At 40.0% G+C, this 19,729-nt stretch overlaps 1 protein-coding gene across 2 annotated transcripts in view; it reads left to right on the top strand.

The window, feature by feature from the left end:
- LY96 (lymphocyte antigen 96) overlaps window positions 1-18,062 on the top strand; it is a 75,812-nt gene extending 57,750 nt beyond the window's left edge. Inside the window, exons 4-6 of one of the 2 annotated variants that reach the window (XR_010936458.1) lie at window positions 393-542; window positions 14,098-14,163; window positions 15,408-18,062. The gene's annotated coding sequence lies outside the window, so the exon portion shown is untranslated. The remainder of the gene's footprint in view (window positions 1-392; window positions 543-14,097; window positions 14,164-15,407) is intronic. The other variant, XR_010936459.1, reaches the window with a different exon arrangement.
- The last annotated feature ends 1,667 nt before the right edge of the window (window positions 18,063-19,729 follow it).

Raw genomic sequence — 19,729 nt, 5'->3', positions numbered from 1 at the left:
CTAAGTCAATTAGATTCTTTTGGATAAATAGCAGTAGCTTCCAAAAATCACTGATAGTAATGGGTCTATGTCTCCTTTCAGCTTTTCTGTCAGTTTATAATGATAGCAAATTTTAGACCAATTTCAGTTACACAGAGATATTTATTAATAAGTGGACCCGGGGCTTCCCTGGTGGTGCAGTGGTTGAGAGTCTGCCTGCCGATGCAGGGGACATGGGTTCGTGCCCCGGTCCAAGAAGATCCCACATGCCACGGAGCGGCTGAGCCTGCGTGTCCGGAGCCTGTGCTTTGCAACGGGAGAGGCCACAACAGTGAGAGGCCCGCGAGCAGCAAAAATAGTGGGCCCAAAAGAGTCATTTATACATTCTGTGCTCTGTGCCCCTGTTCTTTTAGGTCTTCCAACAGCATCTTGCGGTAAATGCGACAACCGTCTAGGGACAGGATCCAGCTCATTGGCTAACTGAAGTCAGATGACCAAAAATCTTCTTAATTGGTGGCTAAATTTGGGACTATTCATTCAGGAATCATGCACCATTTCTAAGGGTATGAATACCAGGGCTTGCTGGATTTCTATGCCCTGGTCACACATGGATGGAAAAGCCTGTGAACTAGTTCTTGAACCACTAGTTTCACCACTGAAAAACCATTTATAACCCCACTTTGCTAGTAAGTCACATTCTGTAATTGATCGAGAAAACGATTGCAGAAGCTCTGATAGTCTCTATATTGGAGCGTATCCTTTTGCTGCCATGTTAGCTTACCACCCTGAGTTCATATGCCTAATAAGACAATCCATTGCTTCTTGGGTATAGTGAAAACGAATACTCGTACTTTACCCCATTTATGCTGAAGCATTTGAAAGTAAATTATAGACAAAACAACAGTGTTGGTAAATTATTTTTCCTCTCAGAACTTGAGACCCTGAGATGGGTATCGTATTTTATTTTATTTTTTTTTAAATTAATTAATTTATTTAGGTTGCGCTGGGTCTTAGTTGCGGCACATGGGATCTTCCTTGTGGCATGTTTAGTTGCGGCATACGGGATATTTAGGTGCGGCATGAGGGCTTCTTAGTTGCGGCATGAGGGCTTCTTAGTTGCAGCATGCATGTGGGATCTAGTTCCCCAACCAGGCATCGAACCTGGGCCTCCTGCATTAGGAACACAGAGTCTTACCCACTGGACCAGCAGGGAAGTTCCTCGTATTTTCTTTCTCATCACTTCTACCATCCCAAATATCTGATGAGCTCTGATAGTTTGCACAGCTCTGGATAGGTGCTACACATGATATTAAGATTAGCAATAGAGGAACTTGGACTTTTGTAACCTCTTGGCCAGGGTAATGTCCTCATTTTACATTGTTCTGTGTAATGCTGTGTTGAGAGTGTTCCAGTCTCTGCCCCACCACACCTAATTTTGACAGGAAGAACAGTATAGATACATGAATCATAATACTAAAGTATAATTTTCAAAAGGTTAAGAGACATGGATTTTATGCAAATGTAAAATAAATATGTCAGAGGTTTTATTCAGCTCATTCATTAATGGGAGAACAAGTAAGATGTTGTAACCAGTTTAAAGGGAATTTGAAGAACCGACATGCATAGGTAATGAGGAATGCTGAAATGAATTTACTACTGGATCCAAATCTGGCTAATATTCTATAGGGCAATAAAGTGAAATATTTGGGGCTCATCCTTTTTGTAGGATGGAAATCAATTTTATCTCTATTGGCAAAATTCGTTTGCATTGCTGCAGACAAGAACGTATGCCTCATTACATCTTAACTTTTAATTCTACAGAATTGAAAGAAAGCCTAGTCAATAGATAGACACCCATATAGAATCAATAATTGGGGAGGCTCTATACAGTGTTTAAAAATATGCCCACAAATTCTTTGATACTCTGTGCTTCAAGAGGTGGAGCTTAACTCCTCTCCGTTGAGTGTGGGCTGGATCTGATGACTCACTTCTAACCAACAAGATGGTAGAAATGAGACTGTGTGATTTCTGAAGTTAGGACATAAAATACATTGTAGCTTCCTTCTTCCTCTTGTTTATTTATTTTTTTTCGGTACGCGGGCCTCTCACTGTTGTGGCCTCTCCCGTTGCGGAGCACAGGCTCCGGACGCGCAGGCTCAGCGGCCATGGCTCACGGGCCCAGCCGCTCCGCGGCATGTGGGATCTTCCCGGACCGGGGCACGAACCCACGTCCCCGGCATCGGCAGGCGGACTCTCAACCACTGCACCACCAGCGAAGACCAGTAGTCCTAACTTTTGACGAGCTTGTGGCTGGATGGTGAGGCATAGAGGCAAGGGTAAACTGATATCTATACTACGTTCAGAGATGAGAGAGTGGCATAAATCATGTGATGGAGTGATGCATGTCACGTGCTGTCACATTTAGAGAAGAGAAACTCTTCATGGTTGAGGCTGTCAGCACATTCATGGATGTACAAGAGGAATATGCTCTTGGCTTCTGCTTGCCACCTCTACTTCTTTTTCCTCTCTCTCTCCTGTTTTTGTTTATTCCTGGGTTCAATATTGTCATCGTATCATCACAGAATTCTGAAGTCTTAAAGGAACTTAGAGATTATCTACTTACAGATGAAGAAACAAAACCAGAGAAGTTAAGTGTGTCATCACAGCTAACTTCAGTAGATGCACAGTGAAAAGGATTGATCATTTGGTGGCCATTAGTATAATAAGATTACGTGAATAATAATATTGATTAATAATTATAAAAATTAATTTTATGGGTAATTGGTAATTTCAGTCCAAAAAATCACTAATTTCTTAAATATTTTCCATCCCGAAAGATGGGGGAGCATGGGTGCTTATGTGTCATGCACTCATAGGTTTGCTTAGTAGATGCCAATAAAATTCTTCATTATGACTATTTCAAAACTTTCTGTTCTCCTCCAGCCCGACCCATACCCCATTCTGTGATTTGAAATCACTGGGGTCCCAGCAAAAACAGATAATACTCTCAAAGCAAATTTGAGAGTTTAATAAGAGGATTTTTATAAAGATATGTGCAAGATTTAAGAAAACCAGTGGGGGATTGTGCAGTATCTCAAGAGGTAGCGACAGCAGGGGAGCTATTACCACCGTAGTCCTGAAGGTACAACAGGGGGGAATGGTTATCAGAACATTGGGAGGGCAGTTACATGGAGAAGCAGCCTGGCAACATTTGTGGCCTCGGGTGCAGGTACATGGCCAACTCATGGTAACTGGCAGGGAGGGAGCTGGGGGAAATACAACCAACGTCAATCTACTCCATCCCTTCAACTCCTGTCAAGGTCTCCCATTGGCTGATCACATCCTGATGTGGAGGCAAGGGTGTCGTTGACAGAGCTCATACAGTTCAGCCTCCCAGGCTCAGAGTAGGGTAGAGAAGGTTGAAGGTCAGGCAAGATATCCAGTACACCTTCTCTTGACCCAAATAAAGATGTCTTTTATTTTCCTGAAAAGATTAAGGCTTCCTAAGTTTAGATGTTTCCAATTCTTTCAAGTCTTTGGATATTTATCCATCCTTTTTCTTTTTCACTCCTATCCCACAGGAAGTGCTCCTTTTTTCAAGGTTAAAATCATTCTCTTCATCTCCCCTCCATGCCCGCTTCCATTTATCCTCCCCAGATGGGAGGATAAATAGTTGCTTCAGAAATTCTCAGGGCTCTTCCAGTAACTCCTAACACTCAGAATGTAAAACAAATACCATCATTGGGACAAATTTGGATATATTCTAATTTATGTTAAATAGCAAATCAGCAGCATACTTTAATATTCCCCCTCTTAGCTTAACAAATTATCTGTTGCCCTCATCACAAATGATCATGACATAAGACTGGGATTGATGAACTCCAGCAATGAGTTAAAGGAGAGTGGTAACCTGTATTTTAGAGCAGTCATTGGCCATGTTAGAATGGATGAAAGACCATTGAGATTAGAGGTCGGGTGTTTGAGTCTACTGTGGTAACCCAAATGAAGGCTACAGCAGCGGGGATGAAGTGAGGGGCAGAACATGGAGATTTCAAGGAGGCATCAGGACAAACATAAGGGAAGTGGGGATGAAGGACAGGAATGAGTGCAGGATGACTCCTGGGTTTTTATGTTGGGTGGCTAAGTGGATAATGCTTGGAATTAGTCATTAGTCAGATAGTAGGATGCTTTGAGCTGCAAGGAACAAAAGCCCAACTAACAGTGGCTTAAGCCAGTGTTTGCCAACCAGTGTGCCTAGCACCATTGTGCGCAGCAGGTGTGTTCCAGGTGCTCTGAGATATTGACCCACTTAGTCCTTGGGGCAACCAGGTGAGAGCCTGAGGTGGCCGGGAGCCCCTGGGGACAGTTACCTCTAGCCATGAGCATCCTCATCTGCTTACCCAAGTGTATCATATGAACATCACTTTTTAGTATGTGGTATGAAATAAAAAAAGCTTGGGACTGGCTCAACCATAAACCACATAAGTTCTGGCTGAAGTTAGATCCAGGATTGGTTAATTAGAAGCAAAACACCGTTGTCAGGAACCCAGATGATTTCCATCATTCCATTCCACCTTCCTCAGCATGTTAGTTTTCATCTTCATGCTTGTTCCCAGATGATCCCTGGATATAGGTCAGTTGTTCCCATAATGTCCCTTGATTTGGGCTTTTGCAATGTTCTTCATGATGGAATTCCGGCAGGAACATATCTTTGTCCCCACCCCCCCTCCCACAAGAGGAAGGAAATACTTCTCAGAAGCTCCTCATGAGACTTGGCCTTATGTCTCCTTGGCAGAACTTGGTCACACATCCACTGCAGGCCAGTCCTGAAAAAGGGGAATGAAATCACTGTGACCTGCTTGCCAAAGCCAGATGTGCAGCCACATCTTCCCCTGGTGCTAAGCTCTCAGAGTCATCTCCACATTATGAATCAGATTCTCGTGCTCCTACCTTCAAGCCCTGCAATGCTTTTCCGTTCACCTAAGCCATTAATTTTGATCTGACATTTGCTGTTCCTGTAATCTCTTCCACCACTACTCTTCGTTCTCAGTGTTTAGTCATAATGAGCCTTTGAATGGTCTTCTGAAGAACCATCTCTCTCTACCTTCTGGTTCATACATGGTATTCCTATTGTCTATTGTCCTACTTGGACAATTCCTATTCCTATTGTCTGAAACATTTTTACCTCCTCTTTGCTTCTCTTTGTCTTTTCTCAGCCTTCAGGTCTTGGCTTAAAATTCACTACCCCTGGACATCCTGACCCTCAATTTGGTTGTTATATCACAACACTTTTCACTGTTAAACCATTTTTGCTGTTGAACACCTAGGGAGTAAGCTCTTTGAGAGGAGGAAACAGTGTTTCTTTTTGTTTTTATTTTGTTTGTTTGTTTTTTCTTCCCACTTTTGAATCACTGTTTCTTGCACTGAGGTGCTCCAAATAGTTGTTGCAAGACTGACCAAACTGGGGCTTTCCTGGTGGCGCAGTGGTTGAGAATCTGCCTGCTAATGCAGGGGACACGGGTTCGAGCCCTGGTCTGGGAGGATCCCATATGCCGTGGAGCAACTAGGCCAGGGAGCCACAACTACTGAGCCTGCGCGTCTGGAGCCTGTGTTCCGCAACAAGAGAGGCCGTGACAGTGAGAGGCCCGCGCACCGCAATGAAGAGTGGCCCCCGCTTGCTACAACTAGAGAAAGCCCTCACACAGAAACGAAGACCCAACACAGCAAAAATAAATAAATAAATTACTAAAACTCCTACCCCCAGCATCTTCTTTAAAAAAATAAAAGACCAAACTGAATGAATAAATCCGAATCCCTTGAGCACCTTCCAGGCTCACATCTGCCTTTACTTTGTGAACTTAGGGGTGGATGTTGGAACTTACAGCCAACTTTACTTCAGGTGACTCAAACAGATACTTGTACACCAATGTCGACGGCAGCATTATTCATGATAGCCAAAAGGTGGAAACAACTCAAGTGTTCATCAATAGATTAGTGGATAAACAAAATGTGGTATACACATACAATGAAATATTATTCACCCATAAAGAGGGATGAAGTTCTGAGTGTGCCTTTGAATACATGGATGAACCTTAAAAATAAAGTGCTAAATGAAATAAGCTGGACCTAGAAAGACGAATATTGTATGATTCTACTTATATGAGGTACTTAGAGTAATTAAATTCATAGAAACAGAAAGTAGAACAGAGGTTACTAGAGGGGAGTAAGGAGGAAGAGTTATTATTTAATGGTTATTGTTTTAGAGTTTCTGTTTGGAGTGATGAAAAATTTTGGAAATAGTAGTGACGGTTGCACAGCATTGCGAGTATACTTAATGCCACTGAACTGTATACTTAAAAAATGGTTAGAATGGCAAATTTTGTATTATATATGTTTTACCACAATAAAAGAAATTTTTTTAAGTACTGGATTACTTGTAAGACAATCCCCTCTCCCACTCTCTTTCCTACTCCTAATACAACTCATTCTTAATTCCTTTTCAGGTTTTGAGTCCTTCTGCTTTTTAAAAAAAAAAACCCTGATTACCGTTTATCTAGGAATTCTCCTTTTCAGAGGCACATAACAGAGTGCTCAGCATGCCAGGCATGTTTTACATGCTGTCCCTGAGGCTGGAAGCAGAGTGATCATTTCTCTCTGTTACGTTAGACTTCTTAAGAATATAAATGGGTCCAGGGTCACAGAATTTTATGACTGGGTTGAATGCTTCCCTTCTCCCCCACTTCGACATCTTAACAGGAACGAAAGTTTAAAGAAGATACAAAAAAATGGATAGTGAAAGTCTGTGTCCTATTACTCAGGTAAAACCTTACTTGTGAATTTTCAACTTTTCTAGTATTGCCAAATTGCTCTCTAAAATAGCTGTACCAATTTATACTCTCACCAGCAAGGTATGAGAGTTTTGTGTTCCACATCTTTGCCGATATTTGATATTAACAGAGCATTTTCTGGGGGTAAGGGTAGAGTGAGGGTGAGGATTGGCTTTTTGTGTGTATTGTGTTATTTATTTAAATTTTTGAATTGAAGTATAACATGTTTGCAAAAAATGTCTCATATCAGAGACAGACATGTTGGTAAATTATCATGCAGTGAGGATGCCCATTTTAGCATCACTCAAGCTAAGGGTTTATGCTTTTTGCTGATTTTATGGGGAACAAATAAGTCTCATTGTGGTTTTATTTTGTTTCACTAATTTCTGGTGAGGTTGATCATCCAATTTACGTTCAGATTTACTCTTTTGTAAATTGATACCAGCAGCTAACACTTCCCGAATGCTTCCTGTGTGCCAGATATTCTTCTAAGTGCTTTACTGTATCAACTCACTTAATCCTCACAGTGGTCCTATGTGGAATGCTGTTACTATCTCCACTTTACAGATGAGTAAACTGAGGTCGTTACATGGCTAGTCACTTCCCATAGTCACATAGTTAGTTAATGGTGAAGCCAGAATTGGAATCTAGACAGTCAGACTTGGCATTTGGGTTTGTAGTCACTATGCTATTACTGTATAACTTCATGTACTAGTTATCTATTATTGCATAATTACTAGTTATCTATTATTGCATAATAATAGATAATTCCTAGACACAGCAGCTTAAAACAGGAAGCATTTATTAACTCATAATCTCTGAGTGTCAGAAATCTGGGAGTGGCTTAGCTAGGTTGTTCTGTCAGGATCTCTCATGAAGTTGCAGTCAGGAAGTCAGCTGGGACTTTGGTCGTCTGAAGATTTGACTGGGGCTGGAGAATTTGCTTCCAAGATGGGTCATCCATATGGCTATTGGATGGAGACCTCCATTCCTTGCCACAAGGACCATTCCCTAGGGCTGCTTGAGTGTCCTCATAACATGGTGGTTAGCATCTTCCAGATCAAGTAATCCAAGAAAGAGCAAAGAGAAAGTCATGATGCCTTTTAGGACGTAAAAGTCACACATAGTCATAGAAATCACACACACGCTTCCCATCATTCCCATCTTATTCTATTTGTTGGAAGTGAGTTACCAAACTCAACTCACACTCGAGGAGAAGGAAATTAGCTCTATCTTTTGAAGGGAGTATGGACAGAATTTGTGGACTTTTTTTTTTTTTTTGGCTGCTTTGGGTCTTCATTGCTGCGCACGGGCTCTCTCTTGTTGCAGAGAGTGGGAGTTACTCTTCCTTGCAGTGTGCGGGCTTCTCACTGAGGTGGCTTCTCTTGTTGTGGAGCACGGGCTCTAGGCACGTGGGCTTCAGTAGTTGTGGCATGTGGGCTTCAGTAGTTGTGGCTCGTGGGTTCTAGAGCGCAGGCTCAGTAGTTGTGGCGCTTGGGCTTAGTTGCTCCACGGCATGTGGGATGTTCCCGGACCAGGGCTCGAACCCGTGTCCCCTGCATTGGCAGGCAGATTCTTAACCACTGTGCCACCAGAGAAGTGTGGACATATTTTTAAACCACCAAATATATTGCCTATATTCTTACGGTTTTATTTGTTTTTTTTTTACTTTGTCTTTTGTGATTCTTTTTTTAATTAAAATTTCCCCCAATTTTATTGAGATATAATTGACATATAGCACTTTATAATACGTTCAGCATAATGATTTGACTCACATACATCATGAAATGATGACCACAAGAAGTTTAGTGAACATCCATCATTTCAAATAGATACAAATATTTCTTTGCTTGTGATGAGAACTCTACTCTCTTAACAACTTTCATATATAATATACAGCAGTGTTATATTTATCATGTTGTACATTACATCCCTAGCACTTATTTACCTTATACCTGGAAGTTTGTACCTTTTGATTGCCTTCATTCACTTCCCTCTCTTCCTGTCCCCTCACCTCTGATAACCACAAATCTGATCTCTTTTTCCTAGTTTATTTGATTTTAAAGTATAATTTACCTACAACACTATGTCCATCTTATATGATCCTTTATATATTCCAGATACACATTCTTTGTCGGATAAATGCATTGCAAATATTTTCTCCGAGATCTGTTGGGATTATGATTGGAATTGCAATGAATGTACACATTACTTTGAGGGAAACTAACATCCTTATATTACTGAGTCTTTCCATTCATGAATATAGTATATCTCTTTATTTGGGTCTATAATGCATCATATAATTTTTTATGATTTTCTTCACTAAAGGCCCTACACATCTTTTGTAAAATTTATTCCAAATTATTTTTAAAATTTATATTTCTAATTATTTTTGTCTATAGTATAAGAATATAACAGACTTGAAAACACTGAGTTAATATCTAGCCACTTTTGTTGAACTCTCTTATTACATTTTGGATTTTCTCCATAGTCAACTAGATTGACTGTAAATACTGGCAGTTTAGTTTCTTCCTTTCTAACTCTTGTGCCTTTTCTTTTTCTTGTTTCACTCTGTTAGCTAGACTTCCAATATAATAATGCACATACTCACTCTTAAGAGAAATCCCTTTCTTAAGTTCTTACTGAAGAGAAATTCTTGCCTGAGGAGCCATCTATAACAAGTAGCTTTTGCTTCTAGCCAATAAAAATCAAAGCAAACAGAACCAACCAAACAAAAATAAATAAATAAATAAAAATAAAACATAAAATGAAAGCCAAAACAAGAGAAAAAATCCAGAATTGTCAACAATATCCATTAACAAGGAAATGAAGGAATAAGCTGTGACATAGTCATTCAATGAAGAGTTATACAGCAGTGAAAATGAATAAATAAGACTACATGTATCAACATAGATAAGTCTCAAAAATACAATAGGAGGGGAAAATGCAAATTGTTGATGAATACATACCATGTGATAATATGTTAAAATATGGAATAATATTATACCTTGTATGCCACATATACACAAATTGGAAGGATTGGGACCAACTAAACATGGTGTTTACTAGGTGAAGGGAATGCTACTGGGGGTTTCAGCTTTATTTGTTTTGTATTTCTTGTGGATGGTGGTACATGAGTCTTGGTCATATTATCTTTTTCTAAGACATCACATGAGGGAAAGAAAAGAGAATTGCAAAGTACTATGCAGACAGAAGTAGCTGTGAAAACGCAAAGCTTAATCATGTGGGCTCTGCTGTGAGACTATTTAGCTTCAAATTCTGGTGCTCTCCCACTTATTATATTACCTTGGCCAAATTCTGTAACTTCTCTGTGCCTTAGTTTCCTTGTCTATAAAAATGAAATTTAATAACATTACCTAATTTTTTTCTTCTCTATTTTTAAAAAATTGAAGTATAGTTGATTTACAATGTTGTGCCCATCTCTGCTGTATGGCAAAGTGACTCAGTTATACACATACATACATTTTTTAAAAATTCTTTTCCATTATGGTTTATCCCAGGAGATTGGGTATAGTTCCCTGTGCTATACAGTAGGACCTTGTTGTTTATCCATTCTATATGTAGTAGTTAGCCCCAAACTCCCAATCCATCCCTCCCCCACCCCCCTCCCCCTTGGCAACCACAAATCTGTTCTCTACATCTGTGAGTCTGTTTCTGTTTTGTAAGTAGGTTCATTTATGTCATATTTTAGATTCCACATATAAGTGATATCACATGGTATTTGTCTTTCTCTTTCTGACTTGCTTCACTTAGAATGACAATCTCTATTTGCATTCATGTTGCTGCAAATGGCATTATTTCATTCCTTTTTATGGCTGAGTAATATTCCATTGTATATATGTACAACATCTTCTTTATCCACTCATCTGTCAGTGGACATTTAGGTCATTTCCATGTTTTGGCTATTGTCAACAGTGCTGCTATGAACATAGAGGTGCATGTATCTTTTTGAGTTATAGTTTTGTCCGGGTATATGCCCAGGAGTAGAATTGCCTGATCATACGGTAGTTCTATTTTTAGTTTTCTGAGTAACCTCCATACTATTTTCCATAGTGGCTGCACCAACTTACATTCCCACCAACAGTGTAGGAGGGTTGTCTTTTCTCCACACCCTCTCTAGCGTTTATTATTTGTAGACTTTTTTTTTTTAATTTATCTATTTATTTTTGGCTGCGTTGGGTCTTTGTTGCTGCATGTGGGCTTTCTCTAGTTGTAGCGAGCCGGGGCCACTCTTTGTTGTGGTGTGCAGGCTTCTCATTGCGGTGACCTCTCTTGTTGCGGAGCATGGGCTCTAGGCGTGCGGGCTTCAGCAGTTGTGGAGCACGGGCCTAGCTGCTCTGCGGCACGTGGAATCTTCCCTGATCAGGGCTTGGACCCATGTCCCCTGCATTGGCAGGCGGATTCTTAACCACTGTGCCACCAGGGACATCCCTGTAGGCTTTTTAATGATGGCCATTCTGACCGGTGTGAGGTGGATAACATTACCTGTCTTATAGGAGAATTGAGATGATAAACAAGGCCATACGAACCACTTATGAAGCATTGAATAACAGTAGCTATTAAAACAATCTTCATAGCTGAGAGTGCATTTCTGCATTTCTTTGACATGCATTTCTGTGATGTTTAAAGCAAGAGGCCACATTCTGTGCTCTGGTGATGGAGAGATGCTCTTGAAGTTGAATGCCAGCCCTGAATTTTATTTGTGAGTACCAAGGTGAAATTGTTAACATGGTATACTTAGACATATAGGACAATTCAAATCTATCCGGGCCGCCTATGTTTTTATTTGGTAAATCTGGCAAACCTGGATGTGAGGGAAGGGCCCTTGAGGCATGAAAGAGAAAGGTGACTATGGGAAGTATCACAGAGTTCAGTATGGCCTTGGCATAATATGGGCATGGGGAAAGTAGATGTGCATTTGTATTTCGTGTGCGGGTGCAGTGCGGAGAAAAGAAGCATGAAGCAAAGCTGAAAAATAGGTAGAATCCAGGGTTTTTTAAGCCTCATACCTTTTTTCAAAAATTAATTAATTTATTTTGGCTGCGCCGGATCTTACCTGCAGCACGCAGGATCTTCGTTGTGGCATGCATGTGGGATCTAGTTCCCCGAGCAGGGATCTAACCTGGGCCCCCTGCACTGGGAGCACGGAGCCCCACCCACTGGACCACGAGGGAAGTCCCAAAGCCTCATATCTTATACTATGGAATTCATACTTTAACCTGTTACCATTGGAGAAGCATTGAGAGATTCAAGGAAAGCAGGGAAGTAACATGAACAGATTATTGTGTTAAAAGATCCCCCTGGAGTCAGAATGGGGTGAAGGTGAGAAACTGGGGGCGAGTGGGCCAGCAGCTACAGTTTAGGCAAGCTGTCTAGGTAACAGTCTGGGTAGGAGGTTGGAGGCTTAATGGAAACTGTGGGAGGTGAGGAGTGCCCAGATTTAGCTGATGCTCAGGGGCAGACTTGGCAGAATTTGACACCATTTGGATCTAGTGGTGGTGAGGGAGGTGGAGGCACTGGGTGGATTCTGAGGCCGGTGCCTTGGCACGCAGGTGAGCGATGATGACTTTTTTAACAAATAAATTTATTTATTTATTTTTGGCTGCGTTGGGTCTTCGTTGCTGCGTGCAGGCTTTCTCTGGTTACAGCGAGCCGGGGGCCACTCTTCCTTGCGGTACATGGCTTCTTATTGCGGTGACTTCTCTTGTTCGGAGCACGGGCTCTGGCATGCGGGCTTCAGTAGTTGTGGCGCACGGACTTAGTTGCTCCGCGGCATGTGGAATCTTCCCGGACCAGGGCTCAAACCCGTGTCCCCTGCACTGGCAGGCGGATTCCTAACCACTGCGCCACGAGGGAAGTTCCGAGCTATGATATTAACAATGGCGAGGCACAGGCTGAGGAAGGCGTTTGGTGAGAGAGGGACAGTACCTTCAGTTCTGGGCACGCTCAGGTGGCATTTCCTGGAGCAGAAGCAGGAGAAAGGTGGGGTTTGCGGGGGGGGGGGGGCGGGGGGAGCTATCATTGTCTAATGTGGCTGCAGCCATGGGGTCCCTGAGATCTCCTCTGGGAGAGAGGAGCCTGAGACGGGTATTTGAAGAAGCAGAGGGAGACCTGGGAAGATAAGTATCCCTAAGTGAGGTGAGGGGTAACAAAAGGGGTGTCAGCTATGAAATCAGCCAGAGGTTAAGCTGAAAAGAGGCCACGGGCTAGCTAGGGTGTCGCTGGTGACCTTACAGAGAGCAGTTTCCCCCAAGCGCTTCAGGACAGAAGTCAGAAGGAAAGATGAATGCAAAATGCTTGGGGCCCAGTGTTCTTCTTTTTTTTAATTTAGATTTTATTTTATTTATTTACTTTTTAACTTTTTTTTAAAAACATCTTTATTGGAGTATAATTACGTTACAATGGTGTGTTAGTTTCTGCTTTGTAACAAAGTGAATCAACAGAGAAGAGACTCAAAGCACAGAGAAGCTGAGTGATTAACAATGTGATTATTCACAATGCAGGGCAGCTGAAAATTTCCTTTAACTTGTTTTAGGTTGTGCTCTGGCATGAGAGGCTGACTCATGTTTAGCCCGTCTCCCCCCATTTTGTTGCAAAATCAACTTTGTTTCCCCCTTCCCAATATTTTTCTGAGAAAACAATTTTATGTGTCTTTATTAATAATGTATTTTATACCCTAAATCAGAAATTTTGCCCAGCCCTTAATGAACTGCTGAATTTTTCATGACACTGTGCACTGGGGAAAACCTATTCAATAATACAATTCTTGAATGATAAACATAAAATGTAGAGAATAAAAAATAATTAAGGAGACAATTTTACCTCTCCTGTATGACAAATTAAATCCCTAGACATGATTTCATTAAAAAAAAGTCTCCTAACTCTCTTGTTCATTGTTGTATCTCAGATCCAATCTTGTGCCTTGCACTCAATAAATATTTGTCAATGAATTAAAGATATCACCCATTTGGTATTAATCATATGTTGCTTTGCATTTAAAATGAATATGTTTAATAAGTCATGGGGATGTAATTGTGCAGCACAGGGAATATAGTCAATAATGTAATAACTGTGTGGTGACAGATGGTAACTAGACTTATCGTGGTGTCATTTTTAATGTATAAAAATATCAAATCACTATGTTGTACAATTAAACATATAATATTGTAAGTCAATATTACTTCAATTAAAAAAATCAAATGAATATGTTTAAATCTCACTCCAAATGAGGCTGTTTCTTCAATGACTATGTTTAAAACTTTATCACCAGATTTTTTGTATCCCTGAAGTCAGGATCTATAAATTATATCTCCTTGCATCCCAGATCTGGAACTTGGTAGGTTGAACAATGCTTCTTGAATTGTAGAGCAAATCACATTAGCTATAAAATGGTAGCACCTATATGTATATTTATAGCTAATACTAACTAAAAACTTCCTGCTGGCTTTTGTGGATTCCCTTTTGTCCTAGAGCACCAAACTTAAAAAAATTATGAATGATTGTTGGGAATTCCTTGGCATCCCAGTGGTTAGGACTCAGCGCTTTTACTGCCGGAGCCTGGGTTTGATCCCTGGTGGGGAAACCAAGATCCCGGAAGCTGTGCAGCGTGGCCAAAAAGAAAAAGAAATTATGAATGATTGTTGAATTTTACCAAATGACCAATCTCTAGATAATCATATATTTTTCTCTTTTAATTTGTTAATATGGTAAATGACATTAATTGTTCAACTAATGCTAAACTGATTTTTATTCACATACGACAACTAACTTGGCCATGAGAGTCTTTTTGTTTTGTTTTCAATGAGTTTTTGTTTTTTGCAGCGCTGGATTCAGTTTGCTAATATTTTCAATATTTTTAAACCAACTTTATTGAAAAATAATTTACATAAAATACACCCATTTTAAGTATATAGTCTGAGGAGTTTTAATTAAATATATATATTTGTGCAACCAATACTGCAATCAAGATATAAAATATTTCCATTACCCCCCCAGAAGTTTCCTTGTTTTCCTTCTGGTCAGTGTCCTGCAGCCTTGGGTCTGGCAATCCAGTGGTCTGTTTTCTGTCATTATAAATGAGATTTTCCTTTTCTAGATCTCATATAAATGGAATTATGTAGACTGTGCTCTTTTACTCAGTATAATTCTTTTAAGAGTCATCCATGTTGAGTGTATCAAGAGTTTGTTTCTTTTTTTGATGAGTAGTATTCCATCGTAAAGCTATACAGGCATACCTCGTTCTATTGTACTTCACTTTATTGCACTTTGCAGATATTGCATTTTTCACAAATTGAAGCTTTGTAGCAACCCTGCATAGGGCAAGTCTATTTTCCCAACAGCATTTGCTCACTTTGTGTCTCTGTGACACATTTTGGTAATTCTTGCAGTATTTCTATCTTTTTTATTATGATTTATATTTGTTATGGTGATCTGTGATCAGTGGTCTTTGATGTTACCCTTGAATTGCTTGGAATGCCATGAACTGTGTGATATAAGACAGTGAACTTAACTGATAAATGTTGTATGTGTTCTGACTGCTCCACTGACCAGCTGTTCCCTCATCTCTCTCCCTATCCTCAGGCCTCCCTATTCTTTGTGACGTGGCAACATTGAAATGAGGCCAATTAATAACCCTACAGTGGCCTCTAAGTGTTCAAGTGAAAGGAATCATTGCACGTCTCTCACTTTAAATCAAAAGCTAGAAGTGATTAAGCTTTAGTGAGGAAGGCATATTGCAAACCAAGATAGGCCCAAAGCTATGTTTCTTGCACCAAACAGTCAAGTTGTGAATGCAAAGGGAAAGTTCTTGAAGGAAATTAAAAGCGCTACTCCAGTGAACACATGAATGATAAGAAAGTGAAACAGCCTTATTGCTGATATGGAGAAAGTGTTAGTGGTCTGGAAAGAAGGCCAAGTCAGCTACAACATTCCTCTAAGCCAAAGCCTAATCCAGAGCAAGACCCTAACTCTCTTCATTTCTATGAAGGCTGAGAGAAGAGAGCAGGCTTCAGAAGAAGTTTGAAACTAGCAGAAGTTGGTTCATGAAGTTTAAGGAAGGAAGTCATCTCCATAACCTAAAAGGGCAAGGTGAAGCAGCAAGTTATCCAGAAGATCTAGCTAAGATAACTAATGAAGGTGGCTAAATTAAACAACAGATTTTCAGTGTAGATGAAACAGCCTTATATTGGAAGAAGAGGTCACGTGGGACTTTCATAGCTGGAGAGGAGAAGTCAGTGCCTGCCTTCAAAGCTTCAAAGGACAGGCTGACTCTCTTGTTAGGGGCTAACGCAGCTGGTGACTTTAAGGTGAAACCAATGCTCATTATCATTACGAAAATCCATAATCCTTAAGAATTATGCTCAATCTACTCTGCCTCTCTATATAAATGGAATAACAAAGCCTGGATGACAGCACACCTGTTTACAACATGGTTTACTTGAATATTTTAAGCTCAGAAAAGAAGATTCCTTTTAAAATATTACTGCTCATTGACAACGTACCTGGTCACCCAAGAGCTCTAATAGAAGAGTACAAGGTTCATGTTGTTTTCATGCCTGCTAACACAACATCCATTCTGCAGCCCATGAATCAAGGAGTAATTTTGACTTTCAACTCTTATTTAAGAAATCCATTTTGTAAATCTACAGCTGCTGTACATAGTGACTCCTCTGGTGGATCTGGGCAAAGTAAATTGAAAACCTTCTGGAAAGAATTTGCCATTTTAGATACCATTAAGAATATTAGTGATTCATGGGAGGAGGCCAAAATATCAACACCAACAGGAGTTTGGAAGGAACTGGTTCTCACCTTCATGGATGACTTTGAGGGGCTCAAGACTTCAGCGGAGGAAGTAATTGCAGCTATCATAGAAATAGCAAGAGAACTAGAATTAGAGATGGAGTCTGAAGATGTGACTGAGTGGCTGCCATCTCATGATAAAAGTTTAACAGATGAGGAGTTGCTTCTTGTGGATGAGAAAGAAAATGGTTTCTTGATATGGAATCTACTCCTGGTAAAGACGCTGTGACAATTGTTGAAATGAAAACAAACGGTTTAGAATATGACATAAACTTAGTTGATAAAGCAGTGGCAGGGTTTAAGAGAATTGAGTGCAATTTTTAAAGAAGTTCTACTGTGGGTTAAATGCTTATCAAACAGCATTGCATGCTACAGAAAAGTTGTTAGTGAAAGGAACAGTCAATCTGTGAGATGCCAAGATGTGGCAAACTTCATTGTTGTCTTATTTTAAGAGATTGCCCCCACTACCCTGCCAACCTTTAGCGACCACCATTCTGATCAGTCAGTAGCTGTCAACATTGAGGCCAGACACTTCCCCCACCAAAAGATTATGCCTTGCTAAAGACTCAGAGGATGGTTAGCACTTTTTAGCAATAAATCATTTTTAAATTAAGATGTACATTTCTTTTTTAGACATAATGCTATTGAATACTTACTAGACTACTTCTACTATAGTGTAAACATAACTTTTATATAAGCTAGGAAACCAAAGAATTTGTGTGACTTGTTTTGTTGTGGTGGTCTGGAACTGAACCCATGATATCTCTGAGGCATGCCTGTACTACAGTTTTTTATTCATTGAAGGGGATCAGATTATGCCGCTTCAGAATATGCCACTTTGGCATAAGGATTATTTTGATCTGAAGGCAATTGAGAAACAGCAGATGTGGAAAGAGTTTTCTGCCCTCCTATCTGCCTAAAAGCAGGGCATAAATTTCCCTTTGTGAAGGTGTCTTCCCTGCTCTCTCCTGTATCAGGAAGGGAAAAACAACACTTATTACTGGAGACAGAAAGTTGACATCAAGATGGGTCTTCACAATAAATATTACTAAAATAACTTTTCTGTTAGTTTCCCGTATGTTTACCTTCTCATAATTTACCTCCCCTAGAAGCCCAAAGCCCCTTTCCTATGTCTTGCCATTTCTTCACAATTTATCACTGTTTCTTAAGATGGTATATATAAACCTCAAATTCTAACCACCCCTTTGAGTTAGTCATCACTGAATTCTCCTGCATGTATATGCATTACACACATAAATAAACTGTTTTTTTTTCCCTCCTGCTAATCTGTTGTTTGTTAGTTTAATTTGCATGTCCCAGCCACCGAATCTAAGAAGATAGAGGAAAAGTGTGCTTCCTCCCCAATACCATTTACCTTTTGACAGACACTTGCATTGTTTTAGGCTTATGCTATTATGAATAAAGTTGCTATGAATATTCATGTACATGTCTTTATGTGAACAAATCATTTCTCTTGAGTAAATGTCCAGGAGTAGAGTTACTGGGTCATATGATTAGTATACGTTTAACTTAAAAAAAGAAAAAACTGTCAAAATGTTTTCTGAATTAGTTGTGCCTTACATTCTCACCAGCAGTGTGTAAGAAGTCCAGTTACTTCACATCCTCTCTTTAACACTTGATATTGCCAGGCTTTGGTTTTAGCCATTACTGGGTGTGCAGTGGTTTCTCATTGTGGTTTTTTTGTTTTGTTTTTTTGCGGGACGTGGGCCTCTCACTGTTGTGGCCTCTCCCGTTGCGGAGCACAGGCTCCGGACGCGCAGGCTCAGCGGCCATGGCTCATGGGCCCAGCCGCTCTGCGGCATGTGGGATCTTCCCAGACCGGGGCACGAACCCGTGTCCCTTGCATCGGCAGGTGGACTCTCAACCCCTGCGCCACCAGGGAAGCCCTCTCATTGTGGTTTTAATTTGCAATGATGTTGAGCATCTTTTCATGTGCTCCTTGGTCATTCATATATCTTCTTTAATGCACAGTCTGTTCAAATCTTTTGCCTGTTTAAAAAATTGGGTGGTTTATTTTCTTGTTACTGATTTTTAAGAATTCTTTAGATATTCTGGATAGAAGTTCTTTGTCACCGAAGTATATTGTGAATATTTTTGCTATGTGATTTCTCTTTTCTTTCTTTTAATGATCCCCTCTGAAGAGCATAAAGTTTTAATTTTCATGAAGTCCAATTTATTATTTTAAAAAATAGTTTGTGGCTTTTGTCTTTCCCAAGGTCATGAAAATATTCTCCACTGTTTTCTTCTAGAAGTCTTATCATTTTAGGTTTTGGACTGGGATTTATCTCAGACTAAAGGTATGAAGTGGACATTTTTTGGCTCGCATGTGTCAGAAGTGTTGTTGTGAACTGCGTATCCATATCATCAGGGATTTGGCTGTTGGGGGGACAGCAACCTGATCAGCAGGGAGCATTGACATTCCTTGCTTGTGACCAAGAAGAGTCTATGTGGTGTTCCTTTAGCATCATATGAAGGTCCATTTCCTTATCAACCATTCTCCTAATGCTTTTAACGTCTGTCAGTCAACAGTCAATTCATTCATTTATTGAAAAACAAATCAATAATTTCATTAGGGGCTGTGAAATGAAAATTTTTAATTAATCCTGTTATTCCTTCTATATTTACTAGCTGGCATTCTTCTGTAAAATAGAGCCATTTGGCTCTCCTAAAATACATTTTATACTAGAAAGCCAAGGTAAATGCTTAATTTCTTCCCTTTACCAATTTTCTCAGTAAGAATTTGGTTTAACAGCTTCCTTAGAGAGCGACAAATGAGTTCCTCCTCCCCCACAGCTTTATTTTTTTCAATACAATGGAATTTTTGGTTTTAATATAGTCAATGTGTGTCATTCAACTATAATCATTCTTTTTGATGCTTATAAGCCCTTAAGATCCTCTTCAACTTACTCCTGTGTCTTTTTTTTTTAAAAAAAGAATTGGCTTTTTATTATTTTTTATTTTATTTATTTACTTTTGGCTGTGTTGGGTCTTCGTTGCTGCACATGGGCTTTCTCTAGCTGTGGTGAGCAGCGGCTACTCTTCATTGTGGGGCGTGTGCTTCTGATTGTGGTGGCTTCTCTTGT

The sequence above is a fragment of the Pseudorca crassidens genome, chromosome 17 (assembly GCF_039906515.1).
Source record: "Pseudorca crassidens isolate mPseCra1 chromosome 17, mPseCra1.hap1, whole genome shotgun sequence".
Classification (NCBI taxonomy): Eukaryota; Metazoa; Chordata; class Mammalia; order Artiodactyla; family Delphinidae; genus Pseudorca; species Pseudorca crassidens.
The sequence above is the reverse complement of the archived record's forward strand: the minus strand, read 5'-3'. Positions and strand labels throughout refer to the sequence as shown.